A 19,475-nucleotide genomic window follows, 5' to 3' on the forward strand; every position below is an offset into this window, starting at 1 on the left:
TCTTGTGGAGAGTTGTCTCAACATGGCAATCATACCACATCTTCTTTTTTTTGTAATCAATGAATTTTGTAAAAGATTTAATGACTGGAGAATTTCAGAAAAGGTATCAAAAGTTCACATGAATATTTTTAGCGCTTATCTGTATATTATGAACATTCATTACTATATGAATATAGTGTATTTACTTTCAATTCTAAGTTTACTAATCGATCCATGGTGGTCATTGATATAGTATACAGACCCTCTCTATTTAATAAACTCTGTGACCGCCGTGGATAGTAAACTTGAAAATGATAGCAGATAGAATTCTGAAAATACACTTTATTCTTTGTATATGTATGTTCAAAGTATACAGAAAAACGCAGACCGGAAGTCTAATCTAACTTAAAATTTTGTCCAATGACGGGACAATATCCGGATGCCTTTTTTCTCGTTTTCCTCCCAAAATAACTCAATCTGAATAATCATATGAATGGATGACAAATGCGACTATGCACTGTACCTATAGGACACAGAGGCGTGTTGATTAATTTATTGTGGAAAGGAGAGAAGCGACACCAAAAATGAGGTCTTCTCGTTTAATAGTATAGATACTCCTGATGATCAAATCAGAAATAAATAAGATTGGAAACAGGGCATGTTACTGGTGAGAAATATAAACTTGGCAATTATGAAACTTTAATCATCCCGTTTATCTAAGGTTTTAACTCTTAGGCAAAAGTAAAATAACAAAAATATCGAACTCCGAGGAAAATTTAAAACAGAAATTCCTAACCAAATAACAAAATCAAAAGCCAGAACACATCAAACGACTGGACAACAGCTGTCATATATTAATAACCGAAAGTAAAGTTAAGGAACTTAACAAGATACATTTTTCTTTTTGTCTTTAAGACGGTTGTTTTTATGAGTTGATCAGTCGATCAGTAGTAGAGGACAACTATTACCAATAGAAATATCAATCTTAGAAACAGCATATTTGTTGTCGACATAGTATAATTCCTGTGTTTGATGATATCTTCTTTGGATTATTTGTTTTTATCAATGTGGTTACTCACATGAAATATTTTACTTGACCTAAAACAAACAATTTGTAAACGTCTTTTTGCAGGATCGATGGTCTTAACAATTATTTAGATGATTTATACTCACCTAGCGGTCTCAACTATTGGTGAATTCTTTAAATTTTTTAGAGATATATTCCAAAATCTAAAATTGTGCATCCCTACTGACCGACTTGGTTTTTTCTTGTATCAATGTGAGTACGAATTCACACAAAAGCGTCTCATAGACAAAACAAAGAATTGAGCTTTTTTTTTACATGCAGTTATATTGTAATGTGCAATCACTAAGTAGCTCATATTTGAGCGAGGGCTTTCATCTCATATATCCCAGATTCAACTAGTATTGATATTATGTGGTCTTGTTTTAAAATACACTACCAAAATGATTTCTGATTCATATATGGACATTTATTTCTTTAAAATGGAAGCAAAGGAATGACTCAAATTGTTTTAGTCAAAAGTTTTGATTTAACTTACAATTTCGCAGTGAAAAATATTTAACACGTGAGAGCGTGAAAAAAGGTGTTTTAACAGAGCAGTTAAAATATGCCTGAGTGAGTCTAAACTTCAATTTATCCTTTTATCAACTTACATAACAAGAATGTGTCCATAGTACACGGATGCCCCACTCGCATAATCATTTTCAATGTTCAGTGGACCGTGAAATGGGATCAAAACGTTAATAAGCCTTTAAATAAGAAGGATCATATCATAGGGAACATGAGTAGTAAGTTTCTAGTTGATTGAACTTCATCAAAAACTACCTTGACCAAAAACTTTGACCAAAAACATAAACCTGAACATCACTCTCATTTTCTATGGACCGTGAAATTGGGATAAAAACTTTAATTTGGAATTAAAATTAGAAAGATCATAGCATAGGGAACATGTGTACTAAGTTTCAACGTGATTTGACATCAACTGCATCAAAAACTACCTTGGCCAAAAACTTTAACCAAAAACTTTAATCGGAAACGGGACAGGCGGACTGACGAACGGACGGACGGACGAATAGACAGACTAACGAACAGACGGATGTACAGACAAGAAAACACAATGCCCCTCTACAAAGCCGATTATTTGAAATGCAAGGATGTATAAGAACCGAAACAGTTAAAAACTAAATGTTTAAAAAGGAGATGAAAAATATCAAAATCAATCTAAAGTTGATTTTATCTGAGGGAGTTGAAACCTTAGTTTCTTTATAACTTATAAATTTACAAACTACAATTTTAGAAAGGTTTGTTATAATTCATATAAGTACAGAAGTAATGACTACTGAGCTTATGAAATCCTCGGGTACTGATAGTCTAACACCAGTTATATTGACGCTGTGCTGTAAAAAAAGAGAACAACACTTCGTATTGCTTATTCTTTAGTTTTCCATGTTGTGTCATGTGTACTATTGTTTGTCTGTTTGTTTTTTTCATTGTTAGCCATGGCGTTGTCAGTTTATGAGTTTGAATGTCCCTCTGGTATCTTTCGTCCCTCTTTCATGCGTCCGAAGCGCTTTTCTTGGATTTACTTTCATCAAGAACGCTCAAAGACGAAAATTGGAAAGCAAAGGATGTAAAAGAACCTAAACAGTTGAACAGCTATGACAAAACTAACATAACACATATCAAAATTCATCTAAGGTCAACCTTCAGATTGGCTGAGTAAGTTAAAACCTCAGTGTCTTTATCATTTATAAATTTCTAAACCTTACTTTCTTTATTATTTCTAAATTTAAAAACAGGACAGTTCTAAAAAGGTTTGTCATAAATCATATTAGTACCAAAGAACTGAATGAAATGTGACTCATGCATAGATTACCTTAGCCGTATTTGGCACAACTTTTTGGAATTTTTAATCCTCAATGCTCTTTAACCTTGTACTTGTTTGGCTTTATAAATATTTTTATATGAGCGTCACTGATGAGTCTTATGTAGACGAAACGCGCGTCTGACGTACTAAATTATAATCCTGGTACCTTTGATAACTATAATCATGCCATACCCGTTATGGATATAACCCATATTATTTAACTATGATCGGTACATTGAGAGATAGCATTTTTGTTCAAGAAAATATGCAAAACTCGTAAACAATTAACCAAAACATTTTTTTGTTTTGTTTTGTAAATCAATAGCAAAGGTGACTTTCATTGACATACCTAAATATTTGTGTCCACAACATCATATTTTCATTTTTAATTCGGGACAATATATAAAGGCTGTTTTGCGGAATGAAAATGTGACCTTTCCCTTGTTAATCATCATTGTTTAAACAAAATGCCTTTTTTGTTCTATTCAATCGTTCGATAAGAATCATGATTAAAGAGGTGGAAAAACACAAAAGAAAATCGTTTAGCAGGACACAACAATATCTTTGGAGTGAATCACATGTAAATATACCTGAAAAAAAAATATAGGTTATTTTTCAAAGCATAATATTATTTTGCGGTAAACCATAATCAAACACCTGTTAATAGAATGTACCGATAACATATATTTGTGTAAATAAATAAGTGTATTGTTTTATTCTAGTTGGAAGAGAAAAAACAACTTGGTTCGGATATTGCAAATTCCGATATTCTCCATAATATTCAATGAGACCAAAGGGTATATAATTGACGACGGTAGATTTACAATTATTTATATTAAGAAACTAGTTACTTTAATTAAGAATTTTAAACTATAAAATATAGTTAGTTTGAATATAGTTTGTATCAATAACAATACGCAAAGGGAAATAATTCAGATTAACCATTCAAAAAATAATCTCTTTCAGTTCTGTTGTTTTAATATAAGTGTGATATTGGTTCATATTTGGAATATATTTTCAAATCACAAAATAAAATCATCTTTATCTAAAATCTTTTTGGAATATAAAAGCCAAGGCACCAAAAAAATCGATAGACTAGATCGCACGATCTCCTGAACTAATGGACCCGTTCAATATTTATCAGATGGATGGGCCGGTGCAAAATGGGGCGGGGCAAGCACTTTTTTTGTGGAAATATTTGGATGGGCAAGACCTTTTTTTAAAATATTTAGTGGATGGGCCAGAACATATTTTATAGGAAAAATTTTGTTATCAATTTTATTGGTTAGTAGGGTATTTCATTTGCGGGCACTCAAAACATGTCTCAACAAACTGGTAGCTTGGCTCATTTCTGTCAATTTTAAGGATTTAATTAAGGAATAAAAAGCTAGAATTTTCTGTTCAGAATATCTTTTAGATTATTTTGACCTTATAGAATACCAAATTGTTTAATAGTTTGGTGTATGGCTGTAAAATTTATGGATTTAATTAATAGGTAAGAAAAAAAAAACTCAAATTTTAAGTTTAGGCTGAATCTAGATAGTCATCTTTAATTTTTTTTATACCTTTTTTAAATCAACATGGATTTTCATAAAACTCTACAGCTATTTTATTTATATATTGATCTTATAGAATGCCAGATTGATTGGTAGTTTGGTGTATTGTTGTCATTCTTATGGATTTAATAAAAAGGTTAAACAAAGCTCAAATTTTCAGTTTAGGCTAAATCCAGATAATCATCTTTATTTTTTTTATAACTTTTTTAAATCAACATGAATTTTCATAAAACTTAACAGCTATTTCATTTATATATTGATCTTTTTTTTTTTTTTATATTTTTTTTTTTTTTTTTTTTTTTATTACAGAATGCCAAGTTGTTTTGGTAGTTTGGTGTGATACTGTCATTCTTATGGATTTAATAAAAAGGTTTAAGAAAAAGCTTAAATTTTCAGTTTTTTGTTATTTCAAGATAGTCATCTTTAATTTTTTTCACATCTTTTTCAAATCAACTTGCATTTTCATAAAACTCTACTGCTACATCATTTGTATATTGATCTTACTGAATTCCAGGCTGTTTAGTACTTTGTTTTTTTGCTGTCATTTTAAGGATTTAGTTAATAGGTTGAAAAAAAGCTATAATTTTAAGTTTCGACTTAGTTCAGATGGTCACCTTTCATTTTTTTTTATAACTTTTTCAAATCAACTTAGATTTTCATATAACTGTACAGCTATCTCATTTATATATTCATCTTAAAGAATGCCAGGTTGTTTTATAGTTTGGTGTTAAGCTGTCAAATTTAGGGAATTAATTAATAGGCGAAAAAGGCTGCATCAAAGTCAAAAACATGTCTGCCTATATTTGCTTAAAAAGACCATAATAAATTTCTTTTTTGAAAAGTAGAATAGATAAAGGGACATTAATATTTGAACTATAAACATGTTCTGTTTTTAGGACAATAATTAGAATTCAGTATATGATAATATGTTTACTAGTCCAAGAGTTATTGTCCCTTAATTTGAATTATTTCCTTTATTTTAAATCAATATTGTATTTGAGGCTGCACATATAAAATCAAATCTGTACATGTATATTCAAACTGGTTTTAAAAATCAATAAAATGTATGGTTTTGATACACACATAGATATATACATATATAATTAACTAGCACATTTTAAATTTGGTATAAAGTCTATTCTTTGATTTCAAGACATAAAAATTTAAAAACTTTAAAATAAAAAAAGAACCTAAATCATTTTTGATTGTCTTAAGAGTTTTAGAGGGGCAAGGACTTTTTTTATAGATTTTTTTAGATGGGCAAGGACTTTTTTTCACAATTTAAAAGGATGGGCAATAACTTTTTTAATAAAACAATATTAAGAATGCACCGGCCCATCCATCTGATAAATATTGAACGGTCCCTAAACAAGTTTGTGTGTACAGGGTTATGATATGCGTCCATCAATCGTTTTGCGAATCAAAATTCTGCCGGATATGATTCTATCGGTAAATGTTTTAGGCTTCAGTATTAACGGTACTTTTTCGATAATTTTTGGTGCAACATATTCGCATTTCGACAATCAAAGTTTCTTCGGTGACGATCAAGGTTAAAATATATATTAAAATCCAAAACCTAATACAAATGTTGAAGAGCTGATAAACCAAAAATTGTCTTAATAAAATCAACGGTACAAATCTTTCTTCACCAGATGCGCATTTCGACAATCTAGGTCTATAAAGTATAACTTACTGCGTACAAAGTATCAGAGCTTTGCGAGAAAGAGATATGTTCATGAATCTAAAATAATCTCAAAATCTTATAACAGCAAAATTCAAACAATATTCATATCTCCAGTCTAGAACCGAAGAACCAGATATTGGGCTGGTGATAACGCCAAGTACAAACCCTCGTGTCTAAAATAACATAAAAACACAGTTACTTTCCTCTATGAATCTGCCAAGTTATTCACATGTTTAGTCTTTATTCAAAAAAGCAATCAGGTTTACTGTTGTGTAAGCAAGATCTAATTATTGGTATTCCCTATTCACAACAAACAAGTTATAAAAACGAAAACTTAAGGTATTCGATAAATTACTTTCACCAGACAACTCATATCTAAAAACATATATATAAAATGACATTGGCATGTCATTTTGGAGCATATAAACATGTTAAAACTGACACTTTGTGATGAACTGACCAATCTGTTTTGCTAGTGTGTTTCCCCTTACTGTACGGTGAATAAAATCGAGTAAATTAAACTAAATTGTATTTAACTCTATTATTTCATTTTTAATCAAAATAAAGAATAGGCACTGGTGCCTATTTTAGAGTTAAGAGAGTATCGAGTTGTTCAATCTTAAATTTTCCTAAGAACTGTTCTATTTTCAGTTTTTATTTTTCTAATGACATCTCAATGCTATATTGAAGGAACGACTTTCTGAATTGCCTTTTCTAAACATATTCGAGTATTGTAATGTAACGCCTTATTAGTAACAAGGTGCTATATTTTACAGCATATAAATTACATGTACGGGTGGTTACGAATACATTTTAATATCTTAACACATATTTCTTAAAGAATTTTAATGGACTAGATAACATCTGATACTAAATCATCTTCACAGTTATATCTACCTATTATATTAATATTGTAATCCATCCGTGAATAATATACCACGGAAGTCTTAAAGATACCTACTATATGTTTCATATTCTATGCTTCAGATCTTACTTATAATGAAATACACAGTGCATTAGTCACGTTATAAACCAGAAATGAATAGTTGGTCGTGATGAAATGAATAAGGTTATACGAATACTGTTTAGAAAAAAATTCACCAGGATATTAGTTGATGAAACGTGACGTCATTTAAGGGTTTTGTAACTCACCAGACCCAAATAGCCAGTGTAATACGTTACCGTCTGTTTCTTAAACATATTAAGAAATACTGCACCGACTTTTATGGACAATTATTGATTTTTACTGCATGTTCAAATGTCCTATGTTTACGTCTAATTAATTTTGGTGGAATTATTTTTTTTGGCAACTTGGTCGGCGTCTCTACTGTTGGACTTTTTATTTCTTCAACAGCAATTTCTTGTTGACAAATATCAATGAAACGTTATTATTCTGTTGTTTTGAATGAGCGACGCACGAGGAGTCTCATGTACACAAAAAAAGCTCGACTGGTGTAATAAGTTATAAGCCTGGTACCTTTAATAAATTAAAAATTATTCTTTGATAATTCAAACGGACAAGGTATTAACTATTGATCTTTTTTTAAGCTGAAAAAGATATACAAGGGTGAAAGTAACTTCATCACTTTATAAAGAACTCCAGTATTATCTGATTTGGCTGAGCTTTCATTGTCTAAATGTTTATCGATGTTCAAATCTATAAATCCATTCAAAAGATATGAATCAAGGTAAAAAGAACAGCCCATGAGGTACGAGACCAGATGCGCTGAAAGGGTTGAAGGGTTGATGTGTTTGAACTTTTTATTATGCCAGTTGATAATGGACTTTTTCCGTTTTTAACTTTCCTAGGAGTTCAGTATTTTTGTGAGTTACTTTTAATCACATTATGCTATGCATAAAAATAAAATAACAAAAAAATACTGAAATCCAATGAAACTTCAAACGGAACGTCCTTTCACAAATAGCAAAATATAAAGCTGAAACAAATGAAACGACTTGCAATTGGTACAGGCATTTCCTAATGGATAAACTGGTTTTATAGCAAGCTAAACCTCTCATTTGTATGACACTCGAATAAATAAAGGCAACAGTAGTATACCACTTTTCAATAGTCATATATGGATTAAGCGAAAACAAATTCTAAATATGTCAAACCCCAAAATCGAGGGGAAAAGGAAAACAACGGAACAACAGAAACCCTGAACTGCTACAAAAACACACGGTCATACAAATGAGAGGTTTAGCTCTATAGAACTAGGTTCAATCCACCATTTTCTACATTTGAAAATGCCTGTACCAAGTCAGGAATATGACAGTTGTTGTCCATTCGTTTGATGTGTTTTATCATTTGATTTTGCCATTTGATTAGGGACTTATCGTTTTGAATTTTCCTCGGAGTTCAGTATTTTTGTGATTTTACTTTGAGCTGCCGTTATGGAAGATAGTCTACAATGTTAAAAAGGTTCCATTATTTAAGATGGACATAAACCTAGGTAAGCAACCATTATTGAAGATGTTCATTAACCTAGGTTAGTAGCCATTATATATTGAAGATGCACACAAACCTAGGTGATGAGCGACCATTATTAAAAGATGCACACAAACGTAGGTGGTGAGCGATCATTATTAAAGATGCACACAAACCTAGAAGGTGAGCGACCATTTTTGAAAATGCACGTTGACCTAGGTTAGCGACTCACGCTCTTTAGATTCTCGGGTTAACGATGTCGTGATCCTCGGTTATATCATGACCAGTATGACTATAATATAATGTTATGATAAACAGGAGCAATCGAAAGGACCGCAATTTTCGACCTTCAATGTATAGTCTGGTTATATAACAATCTTGTGGTTGAAAATCTTGAATGCAATTGATTAGGTATAGGTTTATAAAAAAAACGTGGTTTTTATCTGTAAAATATTAATTAAATGTTTGATAACACCAAACACTTATAAGGGAATTATATTTTGGAATTTTTATGATCTTTGAAAGTAAATGATTTATGGGTGCAAATGTGTATATATTTTTTTAATACCGCAAGATTCTCCTTGGTACATCAAATATTGATATTTTACACATTTTTGGAAAGTGGAAAATTATCTATTAAACATTTTTAAAACTAAAAAGTCTGTCAAACAATTGAAAGAAATCGGGGGGAAATAAACCCCCAAAAAATGCGGAAAATATTCATGAAATATGAATAAAAATCCAAACCCTGGTGACATGAAAATAAGAAGATGTGGTATGAGTGCCGATGAGACAACGTTCCATCGATAGTTTATTTGTAGGATTTTGATTGGTTAACGCATGTCGTTGCTACCCATAACACCAGGGAACTTTACGCGCGTTTTCCCTAGTTCCATGGTTGTTGCTTCTGAATGATGTCTTTTTTTTTTTTTTTTTTTTTTAAATATTTAACCCACTAACGATTTTATCTTGTTATGTCAATCATTTGCATGCATTTCTAATAAAAATGAAAGCTATAAAATAGCGTTTAAATAAAAAGAGTTTTCTTTGAATAAAATCTAAAGCTCTCTGAAAATCAATTAGCGCAAACTAAAATTTTTGCTTCTTCAATTTTATGAGTTCAAAAACGGTATACAGCACAAAAATATCATCACTGCTAATAGAGCAGACGTGAATAATTTTAACAGAGATTTATTATTCGTTTAGCAGGTCAATCCATATAACGTTCGTTTTTGTTGTTCCAGTGCAGCTCTTCATCGTCGATTGAAATCCCCCAAAATGCGTGATTGTCAAGCCATAATACTCCTTTTAAAAGGTAATATCAAGTTTTGTTTTTACTCTTACATTCCATCCTTTTGTTTATTCATTAGATAATTGTCCGCTTCAATTAAATATATGAAATTAAAACATTGGCTTTTATGTTGTGGGGTATGAGCTTTTCTAATAAAGGTTGGACGCAACAAATATATAGTGTCATTCTCATTAATCGTCAATTCCAAATATGATGCATCAATGTTTGTAAAAGAAAGTGTAAAAACATAACCTATGTGCTTCTTAACTTCATCTCTATGTGTTTGATGTGTTGAGTCACCGATATCCAGAAGTTAATCTGATTCAATAGAAGTGTATTTCCTCAAAACGTGCTGTGTTTCATCCAAACATGTTACGCCTTTGTCATAATAACATCGAGAGTCAAGTTTATTGTGCTGTTTGTTCGAGGAACTTATTTTTAGCTCATTTGTAAATCTATAAGGATTGATATATGAGAACAACTATAACGTTATATGGTACTTTGAAATTTGTTTCTCTACCGGAATAACCTCTTATATATTTATACGTATAGAATTACCTATCACTATGATGTAATAATTATATTACGGAATAAATTTTACTATCAACATTTATACATACTCGCTATCTGCCCATTATATGTTATATGAATAATTTATGAAAACGGATTGTTTCTTGTAAATGTTGTTACAAAGTCATTATCATAATTTCTCACAAATTATTCATAAAAGTAAATAACTTCATTATATTCTACTTTATCTCTCAAAAGTACATTGTAACTACATTTATCTGAATATTTAAGTACATGATTTGATCAAAGCTGCTCTTTTGGAGTAGACATTTAGTTCCTCGGAACTGCGATGGTACTCCAAACCGCCATGGTCAATCTGATGTGCGATGGTTTGACGATGAAAATGTGTTTTTGATCACGCTGAAGTCCGATGGTGGCATTATGATGCTATATTGTTGTTTGCTACACCGAGGTACGATGGTTGTAAACGTTTTGCCAAATACAGCTAAGGTAATCTATAACTGAGGAAGAAAAGCGTTAGTATTTCAAATATTCAAAGTCTTGTAAACAGTTTTACTTTTTTTTTTATAAGTATGACCATATCAATGATGTATGTTACAGTATATAGGTGAAAGTAGGAATGATACATTATTACTAACAATTCAGTAAATACCTGTTATTACTATCTATGCAGTATTACAGGTTATAACTATAAATTCAGTATTTGTTTAAATGATTAAAGGTTATCACAAATTTTTTGGGTAATTTTTACAGCTATTTACTAATTTGATATTATTGTTTCAAAATTTAAGATTTAATTCATGAAACTAAACAACAAAGTAAAAGGGCAGTGATTGTAGGATCCGTCAAGACTGCTTGCTACTAATTTACAGTTTGTGTAGTGAAATTGGAAAATGATTGAATGTCTTATATTTTTTTTAAACTATCGGAAAATCGTTTGCAACATGCAAGACAACGATATTCATAAATCCATGCAACGACAATGTTTAATTTACAAATTGTCTTAACCAAACATGCATATTTTCATCAATTACAAACGAATGAAATCCATTTATTTAATCCAAGGCAATGATATACGTCCATGCAACGACGGTATTTGATTCACACATTATCTCAACCAATCATGTATTTTGTCACCAATTAATATAGAATTAATGCATATTATTAATATAATGAATGCAAATTATTTGTTACGACATACCTTATTATTGTGACATCTTAAGTTACGCAAAACGTTACAGTTGACACATTTGCATGTCTTACGTACAAAACCTGTTTTGCATGCACACTTCACGACGTGTATAGCACTGTTTTGATTAACTGATGCAACCAAATCCTCGTTTCTACTTTGTCAATGATTAACTGACCCATGGTGTATGTTGGTAATATCAAAATTCAGATCCTCTTCCTGCTCGCATTTTGGTTGAAAATAGAGAAGAATCTTGACCAACCTGTTTTTTTTTTTTTTTTTTTTTAGCTTTTTGATCAGCTGACCAATTTACAAAATTGTTGAACAGCTAGTAAATAGGTGTAAAAGTTTATTTAAAAATTAGTAGTTACTGGTATTAACTGCGCAGTTCATGAAATAACAAAGTGCATTAGGAATTATACATATTACCTAAATCTAATGATTACGTGTAATTCCTAATTTCAACTATTTACTGTAACTGTAGCCCAGAAAAGTTACAACAATAAGAAAACGGGATCTGTTTTTTTTTTAAACAAAGGACACGCTTCTTAAAGAAGTTAATATAAGATAATCATAACTGCCTTCACATTTCACATTGAAAAATTATATAAAAGGTCAAACAAAAACTCGACCATGAACATTTTATTCGAGCGGTTTTTTTTTATCAGTGACAGAAGCGCTTTTGCTATTATTCTTTCTGCTGATTCCACAAAAAAAATCTGTTTCTTCTTGAAAGGGGTTCCATCATGTCAAAATAAATTTCACTGCACACGATACCCAAATGTGACAATTAAAGTCTATTCAGGAATACTGTGGAGGTCAAACTATTAAAAAATTCGAAAACGAAATCTAACGTTTACGAGCTAATAAGAACGTATTTTAGAAAATTAAACAAATATATTGGGATATTTATATACTTTATTTACCTTTTCCATAATATATCTTACACTTTTCCAAACAGAAATATATCAAGAATGATGGGTTTTTCCTGACAGTATTTAAAATGATGATACTGTAATCATGTAGCAAAACTTGGCATTGAAAGAAAATTAGGCAAATACTCCATAGTTCTGAAATAACAATAGTTTTACTAGTACGCAATTAGAGACTATTTAACAGGGGTGAAATATACCGGAGAAACATTCAAGCAAATCAATCGAAAATAAACTGACAATGGTATGTCTTAAAAAGAAAAAGACAAATTATAGTACACAAGAAACAACATAGAAGACTAAGGACTAAGCAACACGAACCCAACCACAAACTGGGGGTGATCTCAGGTGCTTCAGAAGGATGAACAGATCCTGCTCCACATGTGGCACCCGTCGTGCTGCTCATTTTATTACAAACCAGGTAAATAGTCTAATTCGGTAGACTCTCTCATATATTAATTAACTAATTTATCTAAAAAAATATTTAATATTTATGCAAACAATGCACACCAGTACAATGATAAGTAAAATATATATGAAAATGCAATACTGTGGATTCATTTTTAATCGTTGGATACCAATTGCAATTGTCGTGTTTTTTGTTAGTACAGGTCAACCACGAATTCAATAATGTATACACATATTATTAATTTGTGTTTGAATGTGTCTCCAAAATAAATGCAAGTTGTAGACTTATGTTTAGTTGTATTGAAAAGATGGGGAATTAAAATAAAAGAATATTCAGAAATCCACATTTAAAAAAAAACCGCAAACAAGCTATCAATTTAAAAAAAAAGCAAATAAAAATGAAAATATTATACACAAATTTAAAAGTTCGTCTACTGTAGTCGAGTTAATCTTCATTCAAGCTATTAGAATTATCATTTAGCACGCATTCAAGATATTAGAATTATGATTTAGCACGCCACACACAAGATTCGTAAACTCGTCAGTTGTGCTCGAATCAAAGCAGTTTCAGAGAACTATCAATTACTATGCTGAATAGCATTAAAACCAAAAATTCTAAAAGGTTCTGCTTATTCTGGATGAGGCCACCCTTGTTTTGGGGTAGAAACCTCAGTGTTTTGGATAACTTCAATATTTGATGAAATGTAAATTTACGGAAATTGAACAAATCAATTATATTCAAGTCATCATAGGAGTACTGAAAAAAAGTAAAATCACAAAAATACTGAACTCATGCAGAGGAATCTAATCGGAAAGTCCATAATCACATGGCAAAATGAAATGACAAAACACATAAAAAACGAATGGACAAGAACTGTCATATTCCTGATTTGGTACAGGCATTTTCAAATGTAGAAAATGGTGGATTAAATCTGGTTTTATAGCGCTAAACCTCTCACTTGGATGACAGTCTTATCAAATTCCGTTATATTTACAATGATGCGTGAACTAAACAGACATAATAAATAAAATAGTCAAAATATAGTTACAGCAGTCATCATCGTGTAACAATTTTAAAAGGCACAATTTAACAGAACACAAAAACATCTATCTACAAACACATTCATTGCCTGACGTCAGAAAATTTTATACGTCACATATATTTGGTCAATGTATATACAAACAATTTTAAAATTTCACATGGGCAATGTTAGCATACAGGGTAAAAAATCAAAAGTATGTAAGAATTAATTTCAGAAATAGACCGAGATTTAAAATAGTCCAAAAGTTATATAGAATTTATATGAATCCACAAATAGTTCATTCCACTACGCGATTGAATAACTTTGACGTTTGTTGTTCAACGTATTTTCTAATTCATAATAGAAATATATCATAATGACATATAATAGAACAATATCATAGTAACGGGATCTTTTAAAATACAGAGTCACGTTATAAGAACCAAAGAAACACAAAAAGTCGCATATACAAAACACCAGCAAAAATGAAAGATACTAAAAACACATTGACAGGATGTTTAAGTACCGAGCTACGTTAAATGGATATCACATAAAACAATCAAACAGTAAAAGTAATATTAATAATAGAACAAAGACAAATGAAAGAACAATATAACACGTTGTTAAGATGATAAAAAACATCAGTACGCAGAATCTATACATCAAGACCATCATGTATAATAATTTGTGAAGTTGATACGGAATATTAATCAACAAGGTCTCGGTACCTTCCGAGGAACTTTTTTTTAGAAAAAATGGACGAGACGTTCTTTGACATACCCTTGGTTCATCAACTTTCTACACAGCTACTTTTGCATAGGTACTATTTATGTACCACAAATCTGTAGTATACTAGTACTGGAAATCTACTTTTAATATTCAGTACTATTGTGTTACTTACGAATTATTGTAATATTTAAGTACCTGTATTTTACAGTACTTGATTTGTACTTGAAATTTAAGTACTACAGATTTTTGGTTGCATGGTTATATTTTCAGCATTTCGAGCGTTTGTCTTTTTCAAATCTCATGAAGTTATGATGTTCAAACATGGAATACTGTGATTATTGTTGGTATAATTTTTGTACCAATATTTTGAGTACAAATCAAGTACTGGAAAATAAAAGTACCTAATTATTACAATAATTTTAAAGTAAAGAAATAGTACTAAATATTACAAGAAAATTTCCAGTACTACTGATTTGAAGTACAGAAATAGTACCTATGCAAAAGTAGCTGTATACTCAGACACTGATGACGTTTTTACAAAGTCTGAGTGGGAGGAACTGTTCGGCTTGTGATTCCCTGGAGGCCGAATCATCGACCAGATGTACTTCTCGTCTACTTTTAAGACTCATTAGTGGCTAGAATAAGTACAATTGGAATGTCAAATCAATTTGGACGTTGAGAAGCAAGGGTGAGGCATTGTATTGTCTTGAAACGACAGTTGTAGAATTAATCATGTTAAACTACTGTAATAATCGTGCATGGAAAAAAAGAAGGATGAGACTGCAACAATATATTTTACACATTGTTTGTCATATGTGATACAATTATAAACAAATGCCAGCTTCCACTAGTAAAAACAATTATGAAAGTTAGTATGCACTATAATTGTAATATGCACTTTAACTTTCCTGATTATACCATCTGATAAATAAGATCGTACACGATATAGGTTGACAACTTAATGCTTATTATATAATAAGCAATTAATTTACCTTAATAAGGAAAGACAAGTTAATGAAAAGTTATGATTTTGTACTCATAATTGTACTTGTAATACTATTGCGTAAATAGTGCAAACGCACCTAGGTGCAGAGTATTACCAAATAACAATTAGCACATTGGCGACGTAAACACCCAAATATGCACTTTTATTGAAATAATAGGTATAGCCCCTATCTTCTTTCACTCACATGAATCGAAACAAATACATTGAATCAAAGACCACCTAGAAAATTAAAATGTATTTATATTATTTCTGAAACGACAATGCTTTCTGTTGCAGTTTAAGGAATTATACCCCAAATACGATCGGAATTTTCCGATTGATACCTTTATCTTGGATGGATTTATCATGGTGGCCATTTTGTGCTTTTTGGGGGATCGGAGTACTCGGGAGAACCACCGACCTTCGAACGGAAAAGAAAAATCCAAGTAAATTAAGTTCCGAGAGTAACAATGATAGTGACCATGCAGTGCAAATGATCTTCTTAGGCCAGCAGGTCAGCGACGCCTTTCTTTTATCTAGAAAAGTGTCATGCATTTTATATTTTTATACACCATTTACATTTACATTCATACAGCAAACTCCATTAGCATTTTAAGAAATGTTACTTATTCTATTTGAATCGAGATCTTTAATATTTTTGGTTTCCGAATTTTTGTTACGAAATTAACCGGTGATTTTATAACCAAAAAATTACAAATAACCTGGGAACAATATAGATATTTTCCTGAAATAATCACAGAAAGTTACAAGGCACGAAACCAACTATAGATAAATCAAAATGCATTTAAGGTTGTTATAATTACTTAATTGCAAAGTCAAAACTTGATTGAAATTCAAAATAATTCGGATCGATAAAAAGAACAGGAAATGTATAATGGCAGAATTCAATGTTTTGGTATGAAAATCCCCCAAAACATTAAGAAATTTTTTTAAAACTAAATAAGAGGTAAACAATGTTTGCTTTATGAATGTACTGGAGGTGTTTTTGACACCCAGTCTACGGCTTTCAATATAATGAGTAAAAAGTAAGGATACCTTTAAATAATAACTTTTTTAACTTCAAAGGTTTTAAACAAGAATAGGGAATTATATCATATCAACTTCTTTTATCAATATAGTGAATCATGAAATTCTAAAATTTCCTCTGATTCAGTAGAAATACATTTTTTTTGGATTCTTTTATGTTCAAATAACAATTCTTGGCCAAAATCCAAAGTGACTAAGAATTTAATTTAAAGATATGTATTGTATGTATTGTATATATTTGAAAGATAAGTGTTCATTTTATTTCTGAATATAGTCTCAATTTTTTCCATGCCATTTTTTCTGATTTTTTTCAATTAAAAGAAAATTGATAAAATAGATTTTGGGTTAATAGATTACAATATTAACAGCAATCACTGTTACTTCTTCTAATACTTTTCAATTAGAAGAGCGATTATTATTGAAAAGGGAACAATAAAATTGAGAATGGAAATAGGGAATGTGTCAAAGAGACAACAACCCGACCATAGAGCAGGCACTAGCAGAAGGTCACCTTAGCAAAGTAATTTATCTATGCTTATTAGATTCTCACCTAAAATGTGATTGACTGCCTGTGTCATTTTGAATCCCTTATAAAATGTTTGAATCAATCTCTAAATAATACCAAAACAATTGTAATAAACTATCAGAGGTAATGAAGACCTGGAATTTAGTATAATGCAGCTGCCTACATTTTGTATATCTTGATGGCTGCATTTTGGTCGCCCAGAGTTAATCTTGATAAGACAAGACATTTACATAATATTACAATTTCACATATATTTGATAGAAGGTAAGCGGGTGCTGTGAACAGTTATCAAAGGTACCAGGATTATAATTTATTACGCCAGACGCGCGTTTCGTCTACATAAGATTCATCAGTAACGCTCTGATCAAAATAGTTATTAAGCCAAACAAGTACAAAGTTGAGGAGCATTGAATACCAAAAATTCCCAAAAGTTGTGCCAAATACGGCTAAGGTAATCTTTGCCTGGGATAAGAAACATGTATGATATGTCTTTTACACAAATTTACTCAAATACAATAAGTCGTGTTATTGCACTCGTATATCTTACCATAAGTACAATTTAACCCTAACAAATTACATTGTGTAAACTATTTCTATAGATATTTTAATCTACTAACAAACAATCGAGGTATATATTACTTCTGACGTAGTTTTGTTTGATTTTTTTTCGTCATCACATTCAGATTATGGTGAAAGTTGAGATCACACGCAAACAAATACAGTTAATTACCTTATTGACTTTAAAATGATTTACAAATAAATTTGATAAAGTGAAGAGTATGTTCAGTGCTTTGTTCTAGTACTTTTGATAGAATATTAACTTAACTCAGCATAAACGAAAATATGTAACTTTTTATTTTATTATCAGTTGATAGGAAGGTATGGATACTCTGTCTGTAAAGACAAAATAATGAAAGGCAAACACAGTATAACTTCTCTTATTCATGAAACTTTGCCATAAAACCTTTGTCTTCGGTGACATGTTGTAAGGTAACAATACGTAGTTCGCAGTTTCAGCACTAAATCAAATCGAAAGAAAAAGTGGCCAAGAAACCCGAGTGCATTCCTTTATGACCTGTTTTGACTTTCTAATTTCTATATCTCTTCGAATATTAAAAGGACAAATGTCACTGAACTAAATTTTATTGTGCGTCGAACTTTTTTTTTTTTCATGAGATCTAAATTGAAAAAGAATGGAAGGGTATAACTGCTTATAAACTAGTATGTTAAAGAATCTTGTCAAAAGTTGTCATTGTTGAAATCTTTTTGAGTTTCTATGAATAAGTTGTAGTTTATGGCAGATGATTGGTGTTCTCTTTTAAATTTCATCCCCAAAGGTGACTGTGAAATAAAAATATGGTAGCTTTAGTCTTCTTTCGACCGACAGTAAAACCCTTTCCAAAAGTGGTCGTATGTTTTGCTGTATATGAACGCAGTCACGCCCGGTCAGAATAGACACGATAAATCTGATGCCTCGTGTAGAGAAAGTACCACGCTTTGAGTCTCTGAATGTTAAGAACCCTTGCCAAAACGCTTTAAGTGGTTCGTATAGGTGGCCTGTTGCATGGCAAACATTTCTGTCCCTATCAAATATACCCTCATTTTCAAGGGACAGTCAAAATAACCAAGACCTTTTTTCCCCTACGTTCTTTATTACAGGACCTATACATATTGTATGTATTGTTGATTTGTTCTCGTACTAAACATGCATGCAATATTAGTAACTGGACGTTAAGCAACATCAACCAATTACTTAAATTAGTTTAATATGTAATCTTGAGTCGGAGCGGTTTCACGCTGAACAAAAGTTGGTGCCCAAGAGGAAAGGCGTATTAGTTTAACTGTAACTGAAAACAAAAGTATGTTACGTACGGCTGTCGGAAGGACGTGATTATTTTGAGACAATGAATTGGAAGTTACTTGCATTCATTGGTATTATGGGGTAAAGCCATTTCCATATATTTTAAAATATTTTCGATTTTACAAATGAATCATGAGTATAAAGAACCTATTTAATTTCATACTACTTTTACTTTTTTTCTGATAGGTAAATATTTGTCCTGAGTAATTCAAAAAGATTAAAGGTTAACCTTCTTACATGAATTATATCATACAACTAAAAAAAACATACAATTGACATTCCTGTGTATCATAAACACATTAATCCTGTTCATTAATTCGATAGTCACTTCCCAACTCGTTTCAATTACAAAAACACAACGTGTCTTAAATACTTCCTAATTCGGTAGAAATTTGATGTCAGCGCTGACGGCTGAT

Source organism: Mytilus edulis, chromosome 4, assembly GCF_963676685.1.
Source record: "Mytilus edulis chromosome 4, xbMytEdul2.2, whole genome shotgun sequence".
NCBI classification, from domain to species: domain Eukaryota; kingdom Metazoa; phylum Mollusca; class Bivalvia; order Mytilida; family Mytilidae; genus Mytilus; species Mytilus edulis.